Here is a 6,000-nt window from a genome sequence, read left to right on the forward strand (position 1 = left end):
TATTTCACTGACTGACATGTCGAATGTGTCGCATCCATAGTTTTGTTTAGCAGAATTTATTAATAAAAACAGGGGTGGTTTGCCTTCGCCGTCGGAAAGATTTACTGATGCTCCCGCATTCAAGATAATATCTACTGTTTCTCTTCCAGACCCTATGAAAATAAAACAAACACATTATAGTGGGGCTTCGTATGAAGCAATATTATATTACTAAAGATGCCAGAAATATTTGAACAACATGTATTAACATATTAAAATTGTACTTGGCATTGCCTTACTTGGCATTGACTACAACCAATTAAAGCTTTTTCGCATATTCAACGCTTAACACACCAGTATCTGATTATTAAATTGCATTGCATGTCAATTGGGAAACCAACCAGTATAAAATTAATCTCAATATATCCATTATGCAGATCTATACGACAATAGCTGTTTTTTTTTATATTCGAAGAGCTTTATTTTCATTCCACAACTTTGGAAAAATATGTCATATTCCCATTCCGTAACAATCAACATGTTTACTGCATGAATTATTTCTGACTTGAGTATCACTAATGTGTTGATTATGCACTCTGATCCTTTCACAGAAGATGTCTAGAGTTTGCCATTTGTAGTTGTCCATGTACGTTTAGTTTGTTGTTCAATCAATCAGACTCCTGGTTTTGCAACTCCTTAGTGCAGTCACTGTAAATGTTACAGGTTGACCACTTCGTTAATATATTTTGGATGTTCCACAGCGACGATATCCCCATGTTTGTACTTTCGTATACTCTATTTTAGATTAGAATCTGCCTTGTTTAGCAGCCATTATAAATTTAGCGGTTGTTCGCGGCTATTTATTAGCCTAGTGTTGTTTCCGATATGAGTTCCTTTAGTTGTATAGATTGATACAATATGTGATGATCTTATAAAACAGCTAGCTATTGCAGTGTTCCAAATAATGTGGTTTCGAGGATTGTGTGTATATCAATTTTATTTATCTGGGTATCTATGATGAGTTTATATCCAAACGATTTGTCATTTCAACTTTAATTTGTTTCCTTCGAACGTCTAAGGGATTGTGTACAATTAAATGTGAGGAATTGTGGATATGTTATCATAAAATTACGTTTATATACATATATACTGAAGAGCTGAAGTAACAACGACTAAAAGCGCTAACAATGTTTCAATTGTTAATCCATCTGGGTTTTTTTCCTTTTCTGTTTCATGTATTTAGATTATTTTTTTTTTTATCTATAAGCATAAATATACTACAACACTTTTGCAGTAGGATTCTTATGGAAACCCAACCCGTTTTTAATTTTTTTGAATATCCAACAGTTCAAACCAACAAAGTATTTAGAAAGTCAAATACATATTTTGTCTTTTCTAGAAGGCTGTAACAAAGACACGGTCACTTTGTCGTATATCCACGTTATCAAGCTTCATGAGTATACCAAACAAGGCTAGAATTAATCGAAAAAATTCTAGAAATCGCTGTTTTCCATATTGTATTTAATAGAAAGGTCCTTTCTTTTGCATGAATTCACAAATATTTATATTTTGTTTGATATCGTTTAGTGTTTGAAGCTCCGGAATTCACATTGACATGAACCTTGGTGAGTGTCAGGCTAACACTTGATCTTTCGACGAAGGACAATAGATAGAGTTTATCCACATGAGCCTTTTCTTTATTGTGTCCTAATGGTTTGCATTCACCTTGACAACAAAACATGCAAAATGAACGCCTTCATTTAAGTAACAACTTCCGTACAATGATTATAAATAAATAAAAATGCTAGATTTAAACAATTTTTTTCTTACCTTTCCAGAAGTCAATGTTACCATCTAAAATAGTTGTAAGTGCTGAATTTCCTCGAGAATTCTTTTGATCCACATCCACACCATGCTCCAATAACATTTGTATCGTTGCTGGTTGATTTAATTTTGCTGCAACAATAAATGGCAAATCATCACCAAGGTTTGGATCGGCTCCTTTTTCCAGAAGCTTTGATAACACTATATTAATGGTAGCATCCTGTTTTACAATGAGAAAGTAAAGCGGTGTCTCTCCGTCATTGTTTACAATATTCAAACATGCTCCGGCATCCACCAGTCGAGATACTGCTACCACTTGTTGAAATAATGCTTTAAAAACTGAAATAAATGAACTAAGAGGTATGAAACCAGTAGATATTATGTAAACAATTTTTAATACAACGACATATATATGCATTTTCTCCTATTTCTATTTTTCTATACATATATTTAAATTCAGACCAACAACGTTAACTAGATCTTCAAATTTTCATTTAATATATCATTTCCTCAGCAAGATAGGAATACTAATACCTGACTCTATAACAACAGGGCAACACTTCCTGCAATGTGTCCAGCGCAATAAACAACTGGATCAACTAGGCTATGTAAAATTTAGTTCTAATTGCAATATGAAGGATTACTTTTACAGAAAAAAAATTTAAAACAGATTTTGTCAATTAAATTACTGCAATTTATTTTATGAACGTTTCTTAAACATGCTTCAAACGATCGCATCTAACTGTGTTTTTAAAGAAACAACATTCCAATAATCTCAATTTTAAGTATCGTTAGAATTTCAAGCCCTGGTATATATACTTTTCATAATGAAGCTTGGGAAATACAAACGCCTAATTAAAATAAAACAAAACAAAAAAACAAAAAGTCATCTATGAGTTCCATTCATAAAGGGAAAAAGCATTCAATGACGACATCCAACGTCAACGTATGAAGTAGCACTGGTTTTGATTATTTTTAAGTGAGGGCCCTCATGAGGTTTCCAAATTATTACATTATTCCAAATTTTTGGCCAAAATAATCAAATAGCCATTAGAAAAAAATTAAACAAGATATACAAATACAGTACTAGATTATGAAATAATTAAATTGTCATGAAATATTTGATCTTTTAATCAAATAGATATAGGAAGATGTGGTGTGAGTGCCAATGAGACAACTCTCCATACAAATAACAATTTAAAAAGTAAACCATTATAGGTTAAAGTACGGCCTTCAACACGGAGCCTTAGCTCACACCGAACAACAAGCTATAAAGGGCCCCAAAATTACTAGTGTAAAACCATTCAAACGGGAAAACCAACGGTCTAATCTATATAAACAAAACGAGAAACGAGAAACACGTATATATTACATAAACAAACGACAACTACTGTACATCAGATTCCTGACTTAGGACAGGTGCAAACATTTGCAGCGGGATTAAACGTTTTAATGGATCCAAACCTTCTCCCTTTTTCTGAAACAATAGCATAACATCACAACAAAGAAAAACATACGATAAAATATCAATTGGCAGACTTAACTCAATCAAAAAATGTATGATTAAACAATGAACGAATAAATTTGATCTGCGATATCTGAATACAAATGCACAGTTAATTAAATATTAGAGACAAACATTCATGACCAAAAAGCTAACAAACAAATTCAAAAACAGGACATGACTGAGAAATATTTAACCAATCAATGTTCACTTTAGAAAAAAACCGGTTTTTTTATAATCTTGAAGTTTATACAAATGTTGTAAGAATAAGTGAAAAATTGAAGATATTACAAATAATCAAAGCTGGTGTACAGACAAGATCCATATAAATAAAAATAACAAAAAAGCATTATAAACAGTATCAACAGGTCGAATTAACAAGAAAATACGATTTGAGAGTACTCGCAGTTACTGACAGCTAGTTAAAAGCCAAAACCAATTAATAATAAAAAATCATGCATCAGAGACTAAAATCGACTAAAACACATCACAGGGATTTAGTATTTTAACGTCATTAATAGTCAAAGAAGACATGACTTGTGCAATGCCAAAAATAAATGTATCGACAGGTAGTAGTATAGTGAAGAGCGACTTCTATAGAAATAAAAGTTAACGTGTCTGTGTCTCTATACATCTCGCCTCAAAAGATAATGAAATTTAGTTATGTTTTAATTTGCTAATGACAATATCAATATTAGTGCCAATGTGAACTATATTCAGAGATCTTATTACAATATTGGTACGATAACCCTTACTTATAAGTTTGTTTAAAGGTTCGATGAGTTTACAAGGATCACATAGTGATTTCCTCGCTTTAAGTACAATATTACCATAAAATTTAGGATGTGAAATACCATTTTTAATAAGTTTTTTACAGGTATAGCCAAATTTACTAATCAAATCTTTGTATCTATGAAAGAATTTAGTAAAAGTTTTCAGTAATTTATGGTATCGAAATCCCTGACACAACAATTTACCAGTGATGCATTGATTACGTTCGTTAAAATCTATGACATCAGAACACACACGGGCAATCGAACGAGTTGCGATATATAAACACCGTATAATGGAGCCAAAGGCACATCGCCGTCTAAAAAAGGAAAATTAACAATAGGAAATGAAAAATCGTCTCTTTTGTCGTAAATTTTAGTGTGAAGTTTCCCGTTTGAAATTGAAATGTCTAAATCTAGAAAAGGACAACTGCTGCTGTTTATGTTAGATTTAGTTAAAGAAAGTTCGTTTGGGTAAATTTCTGAAGTATATTTAGAGAACTCTGGATTATTCAACGAAAAAATATCATCCAGATAACGGTAGGTATTTTTGAATGTATCAACCAAATGTAACAATGATGGATCTTTACTGAGTTTGGTCATAAACTGAGATTCATAGCAATATAGAAATAAATCTGCTATTAAAGGGGCACAGTTGGTGCCCATAGGAATACCTACTAACTGACGATACACTTTATCGCCGAAACGTACATAAATGTTATCAAGCAGAAAGTTTAAAGCTTCAATCATATCCTCACATTTCCAGGAAGTGTATCTAGCATACTTTCCTTTTTCGTTACAGAAAAAGGCCTTAAACGAGTTACAGCAAATAAAATTACAATGAGATTTTTCGAAAGACCATTTTATCAAATACAAAAACTTTTTCTTTATAAGATTGTGTGGAAGTGTAGTGTACAGAGTAGAAAAATCATAACTGTCAACAGAATTGTAAGGACCATTGAAAGCATGTATTTTATCTAAAACCTCTAAAGAATTTTTAACACTCCAAAAATAATTAATACCATTATTTTCATAAGCTTTATTACAAAAGTTAATAACCAGTTCTTTGATAGTAGTAAGGGAGGTGGTTAGAAGCACTGATAGATTAGTAGTAGAACACTTACTGGAAGCGGAGATGAAACGGAATTTAAATGTTTTTTTGTGTAATTTCGGTAACCAGTACATGGTAGGGACTTTCAAATGTTCGGAAGATGCTTTAAGCTGGGCAGTAGTGGCAGTGGTATGCTTGTAAACGATTTGACTCTCTGTGGTGCGCACTGACCTGAATGTAGAGGAATTGATAATTTCGTTTTGAAGAACTTTCGTGTAGTATATGCGTCACACCACCACTACATTATTTGCTGCCTTGTCTGCCGGTACGAACACAAACCGCTCTGCGAGTACCTTGAGTTTGTTTTTTATTCTAGAAATGGGTATATCATGGTTCCTATTATTAATTTCAGAATTGTTTTCTAAATGAGATATTCGAATATCAAATGTATTCATAATTTTATTCAAATAACTGTCTAAAGATTTTTTATCGGATTTTTCACGTTTGCACCAATTTTTACAATAGGCAGACAGAGCGTCTTTAATGACCTGACGACACTGTTTCCAATCTATTGTAGATGGAGGACGGTATTTCGGTCCTTTCTTTAGAAAAGTTATGACTTCACGGTCATCGACGATGTTGAGGTCTCCTGTGATAACATGACCATAGGGAACATATTTAAAACTAGATGTTTCGCAATCTCAAGTGGAAGGAACATTATTTTCTATATTGACGTCTGTTGTAATTGACGTATAATTGAAAATCAAATTTCTGCTTGGTTTTTTATAAGAATACGAAATAATGGGTTGTTCTATATTATCAAAATATGGAGGTATTAAGCTATAGACAGAAGAGTCATTGAATATGCTAGA

This window comes from Mytilus galloprovincialis, chromosome 7 (assembly GCF_965363235.1).
Source record: "Mytilus galloprovincialis chromosome 7, xbMytGall1.hap1.1, whole genome shotgun sequence".
In the NCBI taxonomy this organism is placed as follows: domain Eukaryota; kingdom Metazoa; phylum Mollusca; class Bivalvia; order Mytilida; family Mytilidae; genus Mytilus; species Mytilus galloprovincialis.